The following is a 15,083-nucleotide window of genomic DNA, read 5'->3' on the forward strand; positions in this document are numbered from 1 at the left end:
CCTACCTGGGGACACTGAGGGCTCCATCCTCTTCTTGAGGGGACACTGAGAGCTTCATCCACTTTCTGAGGGGACACTGAGGGCTTCATTCCTTTCCTGAGGGGACACTGAGGGCTTCATCCCATTCCTGAGGGGAAACTGAGGGCTTCATCCCCTTCCTGAGGGATACTGAGGGCTCCATCCCCTTCCTGAGAAGACACTGAGGGCTCCATCCCCTTCCTGGGGACACTGAGAGCTTCATCCCCTTCCTGAGGGGACGCTGAGGGCTTCATTCCATTCCTGAGGGGATACTGAGGGCTTCATCCCCTTCCTGAGGGGATGCTGAGGGCTTCATCCCATTCCTGAGGGGATACTGAGGGCTTCATCCCCTATCTGGGGACACTGAGGGCTTCATTCCTTTCCTGAGGGGACACTGAGGGCTTCATCCCATTCCTGAGGGGAAACTGAGGGCTTCATCCCATTCCCGAGGGGACACTGAGGACTTCATCCCCTTCCCGAGGGATACTGAGGGCTCCATCCCCTTCCTGAGAAGACACTGAGGGCTCCATCCCCTTCCCGGGGACACTGAGAGCTTCATCCCCTTCCCGAGGGACACTGAGGGCTCCATCCCCTTCCTGAGAAGACACTGAGGGACTCAGCCCTCTCCTGAGGGAACACTGAGGCCTCACCCCTTTCCCCAGGGCTGCTGGGCTGTGTGATCTCTGCCCCACCCAGTGGTGAGTCCTGAGTTTGGGGGCAGCCACCTGGTTGGAAGGGAGCCAGAGTATTGAAACTGACACTGCATGGCATAGTCAGACCATTTTTTAACTTGACTAGTGTTTATCTGGGGAGGCTCTGAGAGGTCTGATGGTGCTTATGGGGACCTGAAGGGCTCCCAAGTTGTGCCTCAGCACTGCTGACCACCTTGTGGCTCTCGTCCTATCTGACCTGAGACCTGTCCTTGCCCTCTTCAGGACAAGCTTCACAGCCATGCCCTCTTCTTGCATCACCCCTTCACCACTCCCATCAGCAGGTGCACCCATCCACATGATCTTTGCTAAGAAATGAGTTCCCCCAACCTGTGAGCACTGACTTTGGAGTCAAAAAAGCAAGGGGGTTCTTCTGGCTGTGTGGCCTTGCATGAGTCACCTGACTCCTCTGAGCATCACAGGGCAGAGAACACACTACCTACCGCTGGATGCCATGAGGATTAAACGTGGAAACTTAAGAAAGGTCTGGATTCAGCAGCAGGCCCTCAGTAAATGAGGAACATGCACAGGGGTATGGATTGAAGGTTTTCGTCCCCTCCCAAAATTCATGTGTTGAAAACTTATCCCCAATGCAACAGCACTGGAAGACGGGGCCTTTTGGGAGCTGTTTAGGTCATGAGGGCTCCACCCTCATGAATAGAGTGATGCTGTTATAAAAGAGTTTGCAGGAGTGTGGGTTCCCTCTCTACCACTCTTCTGCCACATGGGGACACAGCAGGAAGGCCCTCGCCAGATGTCAACACCATGATCCTGGACTTCCCAGCCTCCAGAACTGTGAGCAATACATTTCTATTCTTTATAAATTACCTAGTCTCAGCTATTTTGTTAGAGCAGTTCAAATGGACTAAGACACAAGCCAGGAAATAACACGTTTGCATTCTTCCCAGCCCTTCTCTTGCTTGCTTTCTAAGGGGGGTGCAGGCTTGAAGCAGAGAAGGCTGGGGAGAACCCAGGAGTGGGTGAGCCAGGCACCAGGCACGAGGCCCCAAGTGAGGCACTAGGGATACAACTGGAAATGAGACTCAGTTTTGCATACGCACAGTAAGAGTATCAGGAAGGCCCCAGCTACACTCTGTCCTCTTTCTCTTCCCAACCGGGCCCAGTGTGTGGCCACTGCAGCCCACACATCCAAGCTCTGTCCACGTCCCCCAAACATAGGCTCCATGGCCACCTCCAGGCCTAGCAGCATAGTGGAGTGCACCCTCAGGAGAATGGGTCACGGGAAGGGAGCCACACAGGTCCTGCAGCAGGCTCAGGCCTTTGGAGCAGGCCATTCCACCATCCAGAGTGTGCTCTACAAGCGGGGGTGGTCTGGGCTCTGGGTGGGCACCTACTCTTGGCCCCTTACCCTGTGGGACGGGGTGTGGGCCAGAAGTAACCATAGCCAGATCCAGGGTCAAAGCCTGGGCCCTGCTTGCCTTGATCTAGGGCAATTAGACACTGACTGGGTCCCTGTGCACTTAGAGTCGAACAGCAAGAACAGGCATTAAACAAAGAACTTGAAGAAGGGGAGATCTGTGATACAAACGCCAGTGGAGGGAGACCCTGGCTTCCCCTGGGAGTGGAAGCGAATCCTCCAATGCCCCCAGCTGAGGCCCCTTCAAGTCCTGCTGCCAGAGCTCCCTCCCAGCCCCCCAGACAGAGAGTTTAGGGAGCTGTGCCCACAGCTTAGCACCAGTCCTGTCACGCTCTGGGCTCTGAGGCCTAGGGTCCCTGGGGCAGTGTCTCCCAGCAGATGGCTTCCTGCCCAGTTGCAGATGCCTGCCCACCCCAGCCCAGGGATCCAGATGCTCGGCATGCAGTTAACAAGTGCCCTAGCACATTCTCACGCACCTTGAAGTTGGAGAACCCCTGCTGGAGGGGGCATACCCTGTTTTTGCATTTGTTCTGCATTCTTATATTGAGCACCTATAGTATGCCTGGCACCGATCTGGGCACTGAGGATACACCTGTGCACAGACATGGCCCCTGCACCCATGGAGCTGGCCTCCTAGCCGGGGAGACAGACAGTAAGGCAAATAAATGCATGACGAGATCATTCCCACAGTGGTAAGATCCATGAGGACAATAAAAAGGGCAGGGAAGGCCTCGTGGAGGAGGTGCTGTTGGAGCTGAGACCTGAAGGACTTACAGCCAGGTCTTTCTGCGCCACATCCTAACCATTGCGTGACCCTGCCTCCCTTTGTCCGGCTGGGGCACCCTCAGGCCTGAGGGGCCAGGAAAAGTGAGGGTGATGGTGGAAAGAAGGCCATGCCTCCTCCCCCTGGAGAAAAACCTTCACAAACTGAGCGTGGAGGGAAGTGGTGATATAAAACCCACCACATATAAATAGGCCCGTCCGCTCCAGAGTTGCCCGGGAAAGCTGCGGTCAGTTTGGACTTTGCTTAAGGCTGAGCTCCCGGCCACCGGGAGCCCAAAACGGCTGAACAAACTTCGAGCTTCACATGGGGCCGGCCCTCGGTGAGTTCAAGGCTGGAGCATTTCTCCAGAGTCAAAACCGCAACAGGAAGACACAGAAACAGTCTTCCGAGGAGGGCCGCCCTGGCACAAGGGCCCTGGTCAGCTTCCCAAAGGTCACCGTGGAGGGGGGCCAGGGAGAAACCAGGAATATCCGCTAGCTCCAAAACCTCTCCCCGGCCCAGGTGCCACCATGCCTGAAATTTCGCCATGAGAATCGAGGAGCTGGATTAAACATTGCTGCCCCTTTACTCCTGCAAGAAAGAACACACTTCGTCCCGAACACGGGGAGGGCAGGAAGAGGGGCTCTGGGATGGTGTGACTGTGCTGACGGTGTAGCCCGAAACCACCTTCATTTCTGATTTCAGATCTGATTTCAGATCATCTGTGCCCATTTCCATGGGAACCAACTGGTGTCTCCTAGGGACATAAGCCCATCCTCGTAGTTGTCTAGAGAAAGGAGTCCCAGGCAGGGAGTCCGGAGCTCTTGGTTCTGGCTCTGCCACTTGGCCAAGTTTCCCTTCCTATCCCTGGGCCTTGATTCACCGATCTCTACAATGGGAACTGTGACCTCATTCAAGTCCAGGGACCCTCAGGGTGATTCCCTTCCCTAACAAGAAGTAGGGATGTGGGCTTCAGAATGAAGGTGGCGGTGTCCCTGGTGAGGAGAGGAAAGAGGAGAAAAGGGCCCTGGGGAGGAAGGTGGAGATGCTGGGATGAAAGCTGCCAACTCTCCAGCTGTTGCCCACTAGCCAGATCCTGCCCCCTTCCTTGGACCCCTGGACCCCCAGGGAGCTCAACCAAGTCACGCCAGAGCAGATCTCAGCCTGCACTCTGGCCAGCATAGCCGCCAAAGCCACGCCCCAGGGCTCCCCTACTATGGGAGCAAGGAGAGCTTTTGCCAAAGCTGCTCAGACTGTCTCACTGGACCTCCGCTGGTGCTGGGGAAGTGACCAGCACAGAGACCCGAGCACTGTCCGTGCAGGAAAGAGCATGGGACTTGGAGGCAGGGACCTACGCGGAATCTGCACTTCATCCTTAATTCACTCTGTGACCTCGACCAGTCAGTCCCTCAGCTTCTCTGAGCCTCAGTTGCACCATCTGTAGAATGGGGTTAATGATCCCTCTTAGAACCCATGGAGGCTCCCAGGACATTATGCACCGACTCTGCCTACCTCCATGCCTGGCAGACAGTAGTTTTACAGAAAAATAATTCCCTTCCTCTAAGAAATGTATGGGGTTTTTTGTTTGTTTGTTTATTGTTTTGTTTGTTTGAGACGGAGTCTTCCTCTGTTGCCCAGGCTGGAGTGCAGTGGTGTGATCTCAGCTCACTGCAAGATCCGCCTTCTGGGTTCACACCATTCTCCTGCCTCAGCCTCCCAAGTAGCTGGGACTACAGGTGCCTGCCACCACGCCCGGCTAATTTTTTTGTATTTTTTAGTAGAGACGGGGTTTCACTGTGTTAGCCAGGATGGGCTCGATCTCCTGACCTCGTGATCTGCCCGCCTCGGCCTTCCAAAGTGCTGGGATTACAGGTGTGAGGCACTGCGCCCAGCCTGTTTTTTTGTTTTGTTTTGTTTTGTTTGAGACAGAGTCTCGCTCTGGCGCCCAGGCTGGAGTGCAGAGGCACAATCTCGCCTCACTGCAGCCTCCGCCTCCTGGGTTCAAGCGATTCTCCTGCCTCAGCCTCCCCAGTAGCTGCGACTACAGGCACAGGCCACCATGCCCGGCTAATTTTTGTATTTTTTAGTAGAGATGGGGTTTCACCATATTGGCCAGGCTGGTCTCGAACTCCTGACCTTGTGATCCGCCCACTTCAGCCTCCCAAAGTGCTGGGATTACAGGCGTGAGCCATCACGCCTGGCCAAGAAATGTACGTTTAACTGTGCAGTTGATCCTGGTCCCAACATTTAACCCAGGAGTTAAGTTCCTCCCACAAGGGGAGCTGGATTTACACAGTTGAGAAATATAATTGCCACCGCCATAATTGCCACCGCCACCCAGACTCCTGCCACCAGATCTCTGTATGTCACTGCGTAAGGTCCTGCCAGTGCAGGGCTACAACCATTGATAGTAATTGCAACTGAGTGCGCACCTACTATGTGCCGGGTGCTTCACACACTTTCACTGTCTCGTCACATTCTCACCTCAAGCCTCCAACCTGAGGAAACCCCCCATTTTACAGATGTGAAAACTGAGGATCAGCTCAGGGATGTGAAGTTCCTCCTCAGGGACCACACAGAGGTGGAAGGGACTCAGTCTCACTGTCTGCCTGCAAAGCCCGTGCATTTACCACTAGGCTACCCTGCCTCTGGAGGATGAGCGAAGCCCCTGTTTCTCGGTACCCTAGTGAGGGCTGCTGGGGAGAGCCCAGAGGAAATAGCAGAGGCCTGAGTGTCCCTCCTCCCCAACCAGCAGATGACAATTTCACTTAAACCCTATTTCCCCACATTAAGGGGAAGCCTGAACTGGGCTTCAGGGTGGACTCCCAAAGTGGCTCTGAATTCTGGAGGGGCCAAGAGAGCGGTTGTGATGCTGAGGGCACGTTTCCAGGGTCATCACATTTACCGAGTTTAATATAGATACAGGAGTCTTGGTGATGGTCCCTATATATGTGAACTTGGAGCCATTCTGGGCAATCAGGGTCCTGGGGTCACAGCTGGGAAATTCCCACAATGCCTCAGTTCTCTCTGGGAAAGTCCAGCTGTGCCTCCAGACTGGGACTCAGTCGCCACACTTACGGGCCAGCCACGGTGATCAGGGCTCTGTGGGTCTCTCCAGCCCCGCCAGACACCCTGGCTGGGCCCGGGGACAGTCAGGGAAAGCTTCCTGGAGGAGGGAGGATGGAGCAGGCCTTTGTGGACAGAGAAGATTCAGGCAGGCAGAGAGAGGGGCATCTTCTCCAAAGAGTTGTCCTGGCACCATGGAGAGGGCCGGCCTTCCTAGTCAAGCAGACCTGGGTTTGAATCCTTGGATGGACAAATAAATAGATGGATAAATATATTTTGGAAAAGAAGGAAGGAAAGGAGAAAGGGAGGGAGGGAGGAAGGGAGTGCTCATTAGTACTCATTTGTTAATTCCAGGGCTGCAAGCCCTTGCTGCCCGCATTTGCCCCTCCCGCAGAACCTATAACATCAGTCAGGAGACGCTGGGTTACACACTGCAGCCACAAACAACTCCAAAGCCGGTGGCTCCACACAGTGAAGGGTTTGCTCCTGTTCACGCTGCATGCCTATGGATGGGAGAGCAGTGGGAGAGACCCCAAAGCCCCATCTGCTCTGTGTCGTCCCCACCCAGGTCCCAGTCACCCCCATCCTGCTAGTTGTTGCTTGCTGTCACATTTTGCTGGCCAAAGCCAGTCACACAGCCACCTCTAACTTCAAGGGGGTGGGAAGTGCATTCCTACCTTAGATCTGGAAGGAGGAGAGCCTGGATATCTCGCTGCCACACAAACCGTGTCCCATTCCAGCTGCCTGGAGCACTGTCCCCCAGTCAGTGGGGTGGGGACTGGGCAGGGAGGGGAGACAGCAGAAAGACCCTGGCCCCATGGCCTCATTGCAGGGATCCCAGTGGCCTGCAAAGATATCCTCCCTCCCCAGCTCCCTGGCTCGGCTCGCTGTGGGTAGAGACTTCACCATCAGCCAGAGACCAAGTCTCCCAGCTGGGGCTGGAGCATGAGTCTTGTCCTGAACCACTCTCAGATGGATCCTTGCTCCCAGCTCTGTCCCCAGGGCCTAAAATGCTCTCTAGAGATCATCAAGTCCAACCCTTTCGTTTACAGAGAAGAACGCAGGCTCAGAGAGCATGCGCCGGATTCCCACAGCACTATTGGTAAAGGGCAGAGCAGGGTCTCTAGTGATCCTGTCCAGAGTCCCTTCCACCCTCCAGCTGCAGACACGGACCTTCTGAACGGAATGCAAGAGACAGGATAAAATGCCTACCCTTCCCCTGGCCAAAGTCTCACTGCTGAGCTTGATGGGGTCCTCAGGGGCAGCTGGGGCCTTGGGCCCTCTCCCACTGCTACAGGGGCCCCTTCTCATCTGCAGGGGAAGGAGCACTGGATTTGAAGTCAGACAGTCCTGTGTTCATGTGACGTCCTGTCTGAGGGTCCTGGCCAAGACACCTCACTGGACCTCAATTTCCTGATCTGTAAAATAGGGACAATGATACCTGCCCTGCCTAATTCACTGGACTCATGAGAAGCTATGGGAAGATTTCTCCCATTGTGACATATTCTACAAGTGTGTATAAGGCAATGTTTTCATCCCCTTCTGCCCAGCCAGCCTGACCAGCCCTGGGTCCCCAGAGGCTTGCACAAGTTCTGCACAGAGGTGTATTCAGGGACTGTTTTGATGAACTGAATATATTAATATATGTTCTTTTTTTTTTTCTTTTTTTTTTTTTTTGAGACAGAGTCTCTCTCTGTCGCCCAGGCTGGAGTGCAGTGGCGTGATCTTGGCTCACTACAACCTCCGCCTCCCGGGTTCAAGCGATTCCCCTGCCTCAGCCTCCTGAGTAGCTGGGATTACAGGCGCCTACCACCACGCCCGGCTAATTTTTGTATTTTTAGTAGAGACAGGGTTTCACCATGTTGGCCAGGATGGTCTTGATCTCCTGACCTCGTGATCCACCCACTTCAGCCTCCCAAAGTGCTGGTATGTTCTTAATTCATCTCATCAGGTAGCAGCCAACTTCAAGGCCAGTGGTGTGGATAACAAAGTCCCTTGGTCCTACGAGGAGCCCAAGCACATCTGTCACAGATACAGGAGCCCGAGCGGTCGCAGTCCACGCTAGGCGCTCGGTGCTCGCTCGTCTCAGTATAATTTGGTTCATGGATTTCTAGCCCATCTCCCCCACCAGCCTGTGCACTCCATGGATGCAGGAAATGGGTCTGGCTGGTTTTCTGCTAAATCCCCAGCACCTGGCCTGGGGCCTGACATGTGGCAGATCTTCAGTGAATATTTATTGTCGGAATGAAGGATCTTGTGGATCTGGCTCTGTTCCTTCCAGCAGTGCCACCTCTCTGCGCCTCGGATTCTTTATCTGTAAGAGGTGAGGAGGTGGGAAAATCAGCTGAGATAACGAAGAACTCAGATAACAGTTTACAAAGCCCTTGGGTCACCAAAAGGCTCGCAGTGGGCCTGGCTGCTATTATCACCATTATCATCACTACCATACTGCAGAGATGAGACAAATCCCGTAGGGGCTGCAGAGGGCTGGGGGAGGGCTCCAGCCGGGCCCCAACTTTGTCCTGAAATACCACACACATTGCAAGTCCAGTGCCAGACCCATGGTTCCATTTCAGCCTCCAGACAGTGGTTCTTCTCCCCATATTTTGGAAGAAGAAATGAAGAAATTGAGACTCAGGGCAACGAGAGAACTCGCCCAGGTCACACAGCGCCTAAGCACTTGATCATTTCCTGAGTGTCTCCAGGGTGCCTGTCCCTGTGCCAGCAGTGACACATGCCCTGCCTCATTTTATCATGCCCATCTTACAGGTGAAGAAATTGAGGCCCACGGAAGTCACAGGGCTTGCCCGAGAACCACAGCCAGTTAATAGCAAAGAAGCATCTCCCGCCCCCACTCGGGCCTCAGCCTCAGTTCCCGGTGCCCACTCCACCCCCAGGAGGCTGGGATCTGAGCAGGGCCCTGGCCACCCTCTGCCACTCCGGAAGTGCCCTGTGTCTGTACCTTGATCTCCACACCCACGGTGCCAGGAAACCCCAGCAGGGGCGGCAAGCTGCGGGATATTTATAGCGAGCGTGCAGAAAGCTGCCACCCCCATCTGTTTACCCAACAACGCACTTCTCGCTGGCCACTTACAGCCCCGCCAGCCACAGACAGACCCTCTCGGTCGCCTCATCTATTTTTTCCTCCCCACTTAATTTTGCATCATCCCAGCTTCCAAAATAAACTTCCCCAAACCAGCCAGGCTCATTCTGGCCCAGAATCCCTGCCCAAGAGCCCCCTTCAGCCCCTGCCCCCACATCAGCCCATACAGCAGAACCACCAAACCCAACCCGGCCCCTTGGCTGCCTTTGGCCTTGATTTAGAAGCAGCTGCTCCTGCCCCGGCGGGTTTCCGACAAGGCAGTGCCGGGGCGTCTGCCTCTGTGGGGATACCGGCTGGGCTTCTGTGTGCATAGTTGCTGGTAGGAGGCTGAAGATACTGCCCACTGTGCCCCATCCACCTCCCCAACACACATGCACACACACATGTATGCACACACACATATACGCAGAGCCCCACAAGCGTCAGCCTCCTCCAAGGCTTCTCTCCCCTCGTTCCCTGGCCCAAGCTGGCCTCTTCCAGCTTTGCATGTGGCCCAGCCACTCCTCACCCGCCCAGCCACCACTCTGAACTTTTCCTTCCTCAGTCCCACCCTGCCATCTCACCTCCAGGCCTTTGGACATGCTCTTCCCGTAGCCTAGAACACTAGAACAGTTTCCCCTCACCACCTGCCAAGCTCACCTTCCCAATCCCTCAGGCCTAAACTCTAGGTCACCTCTTCCAGGAAATTCTCTGTCCAGCGTAGGGGAGCAGGTCTGTCCTGGGCCATCCTACCTTCCACCAGCCCAAGAGAGAGTTCTAAGTCACACCTAGGGTGGAATGGAGCCCCCACCCCAGTTCTCCATGAATTTCTCAGCCCAGCCCTGGCCCTGCACACATAAGCAAACCAGCTCTCTCATCCCCAGGAGAAAGGACTCCTTCACCCCAGGACCAGAGAGGATCATTCAGCCCAACCACCAGTTGCAGAAGCTAGGGACGCCTCAACCATTCCAGAATTACCATTCCAACTTCATGTTCAATCCCTTGAGTTGCAGGTTTTTCAGGCTACTAATTCACAAGCCCATTTATTTCTTCTAAGTTTTTTTGCAAAGGTTGAGGATAGGAAAGGAATGAATGTTATGTCTATTCCCATTTAAAAGAAAGATACTCGTAGGCCCATTTTTGGATAAAGAAACTATAGCTTAGAGAATCCCGCTTCAATTATTCATTCAGCACTCATGCACTGAGCTCTCACCACATCCCAGGCACATCACAGCATCAGGGGCACAGCAGTGGGCAAAACAGCCACAGTCCCTGCCCTCCTGGAGGCCCCAAGCCGCGGGAAAAGACGCATTCAACAGATGATTGCGCCAATAACTATGGAATAACCATTTGTATTACGTTGACAGTGTTTCAAAGCTCAGGACTAAGACAGAATATGTAATCAGAAGCCCACAGAAGCCTTCTCAGACCTGTTATGGAAGTTGAGACCTGCAGCAAATTAGTCCACTAAAGAGCAAGTTGAGACCAGGCACAGTGGCTTACACCTATAATCCCCGCACTTTGGGAGGCCGAGGCAGGGGGATCACTTGAGCTCAGGAGTTCGAGACCAGCCTGGCCAACATGGTGAAACTCCAACTCTACTAAAAATACGAAAATTAGCCGGGTGTGGTGGCATGGCCCTATAGTCCCAAGCTACTCAGGAGGCTGAGGCAGGAGAATCGCTTGAACCCAGAAGGCGGAGGTTGCAGTGAGCCAAGATGATGCCACTGTACTCCAGCCTGGGCAACAGAACAAGACTCTGTCTCAAAAAAAAAAAAAAAAAAAAAAAAAAAGCAAGTGGAGGGGCATTCCCAGCAGGAGAAACAGCACATGGAAAGGCCTGGAGAAACCTCTTGACCTCCCAAAGTGCTGGGATTACAGGCACACGCCACCGCGCCCAGGGTGCACGCCTGTAGTCCCAGGTACTCAGAAGGCTGAGGATTGCTTGAGCCCAGGAATTCAAGGCTACAGCAAGCCATGATTGCATTACTTCACTCCAGTCAGTGACTGGACAGCAAGACCCTGTCTCTAAAAAAAAAAAAAAAAAAAAGAGGAAGAAGGAAGGAAGAAAGGAAGGAAGGAAGGCAGAAAGGAGGGAAGGAGGAAGGAAGGAAGGAGACATTCAAGTGCAATTCAGCACCTCGTGCAATAATCCTTAGCTATCAGTTACGTTCCCTGTTACCTTGACCTTGACCAAATACCGCTTCTAATTCACCTTGAATTTTTCTTTATCAGTCAGACCTTTTTCTGAGACTTCAGAATTGCTGGTGTCCAGATTGTCTGCCTCCCTCTTAATGGTCACTGCCAGACTAGCTTTTCATTCCTCCAAGTTCCTCTGATTTCTTCCCTTAAAGGTGATGTGCATTACCTTTGAGAAAAGTCAAGTTCACACTGCCCACCCCCAAGCTTCCCCAGGGCAATGGGCTGCATTAGAAGTCTGCCATTGTGGAAGGGATGGTTCTAACAGGGCCTTACCACTCCTGAATAGTGTGTTTCCCAGGTTGGGTCTTGTTAACTGCAGCTGTTCTCCTAACAGCAGCTTCAACACATGCTCAGATTCAACCTTCTGTTGAAGGTCCAGCACTAGCAAAGCCTCCACAACCCCCATGTGCCACTCTGCTTCCCAGAGGAGTGGCATCCCCTCCAGGTCAAGCCATTTTCAAAATTCAAGCAGGTGCCGGGTGCAGTGGCTCACGCCTGTAATCCCAACACTTTGAGAGGCTGAGGTGGGCAGATTGCTAGAGCCCAGGAGTTTGAGACCAGCCTGGGCAATACAGTGAGACCCTGTCTCTAAAAAAAAATACAAAAATTAGCCGGATATTGTGGTGCATGCCTACATTCCAGCTACTCAGGAGGCTGAGGTGGGAGGATCTTTCTGGACCAGGAGGTCGAGATTGCAGTTTGAGCTGTGATTGTGCCAGTGCACTCCAGCCTGGGTGATGGAACAAGACCCTGTCTCAAAAAAAAAAAAAAAAGATTCAAGCAGAACGCTCAGCTGCAACAAGTGTTTTCACCACAGTCCTCTGTTGCTAGAAGGAAAGAGCAAGCTCCCAGCTGACTCGGTGAGGTGACAACAGGATAAAGACAGAGAGGAGTCAGCATCCAGGATTCAATCCAGTTGGAAAGACCAAGCGAGGACAGGAGCCCTGTGAGGGAATCAGAATCACGACCTGAGGCTGGGCCAGTGGACAAGACCCCAGACCTGCTGGCCAGGCTGTGCAGGGGGATCCCAGGACGGCAGGTAAAGGTGAATGCCCTCCACCCTGATCAGTGAGAGCCCCATCCTTCAGGTGGGTGGAAAAGGGATACCTGCCTTCTGCTGGGCAGGGAGGGGCTGGGGCATAACAAGGTCTTACCCAATCCAGGGTGAAATGATGACTGCTGCAAGTACAGCCCTTGGAATCCCAGAATCACAGGACATTGGGGACTTTTTCTTCTCAGCATTACAAAAGGCTTGAGAGAGAGGAGGTTAAAATATCCCAGGGCTGGGCACGGTGGCTCACGCCTGTAATCCCAGCACTTTGGGAGGCCAAGGCAGGTGGATCACCTAAGGTCAGGAGTTCAAGACCAGCCTGGCCAACAGGGTGAAACCCTGGCTCTACTAAAAATACAAAAATTAGCCAGGCATGGTGGCAGGTGCCCGTAATCCCAGCTACTCAGGAGGCTGAGGCAGGAGAATCACTTGAACCCAGGGGAGGAGGTTGCAGTGAGCCAAGATCGTACCACTGCACTCCAGCCCAGGCAAAAGAGCAAGATTCCGTCTCAAAAAAAAAAAAAAGAAAAGAAAAGAAAAAAGACATCTCAGGGTTCCAGGTGGAGAAAATGGGCTTCATCTAAAGCAGGAAAGACTGCAGTTAGACATGAGGTAGGAATACTGATCATCCAAGTGTCAGCATGTGGAATGAACTCCCGAAGGCGGCTATAGATTCTGCATTCCCAGGACCGAATGCAAAAGGACCTGCCCTGACTGGTGAGGCCCGACCAGAAGGGCCAGCTTTCCTGAGTCTGACGACCCCTCCTTCACGGCAAAAGATTCCATAATGAGGGCACTTTTAGTATGTGTTAATAGCAAAATAACAAAAAGCCAATATAACCCATTCAGACTTTAGAGCACATACAGGAAGTCCAGGAACAGAGGAACAGCCTAACTGACAGCACAAACAGGCACTGTCAAGTGGGGGACCCTCTACAAATCAACTTCATGTCTGCACCAGCCAAGGACATTTTATTTTTATTTATTTATTTATTTATTTATTTATTTATTTATTTATTTTATTTCTGGGGATGGAGTTTCACTCTTGTTCCCCAGGCCGGAGTGCAATGGTGCGATCTCAGCTCACCACAACCTCCGCCTCCTGGGTTCAAGCGATTCTCCTGCCTCAGCCTCCCAAGTAGCTGGGATTACAGACATGCACCACCATGCCCAACTAATTTTGTATTTTTAGTAGAGACAGGGTTTCTCCATGTTTGTCCGGCTGGTCTCAAACTCCCAACCTCAGGTGATCTTCCCACCTCGCCCTCCCAAAGTGCTGGGATTACAGGTGTGAGCCACCACACCCGGCAGCCAAGGGCATTTTAAAAAGCCACAACTGGGAGATAAAGGGGCATGGCTCTAGATTAATAACAATCAGGAGACATAACAATCAAATATCATGGGTGAACCTTGTTTAAGTCCTGATTGAAGAAGCCATCAGTAAACAGACTTTTTAAAAACTATTGGGGACATTTGATTCTGATGTTGGTGTTAATTTCATTAGGTAAGATAATAGCATGGTGGTCATGTAAGAAACTGTCCTTGTGTTTGAGACAGTGGTGTACTGGTAAATGTTTAACAACCAGCTCTCTGGGGTGGGGAGGTGGAGGGGAGCCCTGGTTTGTGGTGTGTGCCAATTCCCATGGTGTAAATACTCCCACCATGGCCGATTTCAAGCTACCAATATGATGTTTCTGAACACAGAATTAGGGAGAGATGCACCAGTCAGGTCTTAGCCACCAAAACCAGCAGCTCTGGCACACCCCTGGTCTTAGAGCTGCACACTGAACTTTGTATGGGCGAAACGAAAAGGGATCTGGCATGTGTTTTGAAATAATTTAGTAAAGATTTTAAAAAGTAGATGAAACAGACCAGACACGGTGGCTCACGCCTGTAATCCCAGAACTTTGGGAGGCCGAGGCAGGTGGATCACCTGAGATCAGGAGTTCGAGACCAGCCTGGCCAACATGGTGAAATCCCGTCCTACTAAAATTACAAAAATCAGTCGGGTGTGGTGGCACTTGCCTGTAATCCCAGCTACTCAAAAGGCTGAGGCAGGAGAATCACTTGAACCTGGGAGGCGGAGTTTGCAGTGAGCTGAGATCATATTATTGCACTCCAGCCTGGGCGACAGAGCAAGACTCCATCTCAAAAAAAAGAAAAAAATGTAGATGAGGCAAATGGGGTGAAATATTGATAATTGTTGAATCTGGGTAATTCAGATATGGGTGTTTATTAATGCTATTATTCTTTATTGTATATATTTGAACATTTTCACAGTAAAACATTTAAAACTGCGATTATCTTCTATATAGAAGGAAGGCTTTTAGTCCAAGAATTCTGGGTGTTCACATTGATTTCTAGACCTCTACTCTAACTCCGCAGCCTCCCAGCGGTCTGAAGGTAAAGAATGAGAACCACACACCTACATCCATCTTCTGATCATCAATGGGTCATAACCAAGGTTACTCTACAGAACCGGCACTAGGTGATGGGTGGAAAGAAAGCCCTAAAAAGAAAAAGAAACCTACGTCCAGATTGGCAGTCCTGGATGTACCACCTACCAACAGTGTGATGATCTTAGACAACTTAACTGGACTCTCTGAGCCTCTATTTCCTCACTGGCAAAATAAGGGTACTAATAGCTTATGGTAAAGATTAAATGCAATATGTAGGCACAGCTCTTGAGGTGCTCTGTGACAAACAGTAGGATGCTCAGTAAATACTGGCTTCCTTCCTTCCCATAGAGATCTGACAGGGGTTACGGGGGCATGAGTGAGCTGTTAAAAGTACAATCCCCATCTAAAGTCAAA

Source organism: Pan troglodytes, chromosome 1 (assembly GCF_028858775.2).
Source record: "Pan troglodytes isolate AG18354 chromosome 1, NHGRI_mPanTro3-v2.0_pri, whole genome shotgun sequence".
NCBI classification, from domain to species: Eukaryota; Metazoa; Chordata; class Mammalia; order Primates; family Hominidae; genus Pan; species Pan troglodytes.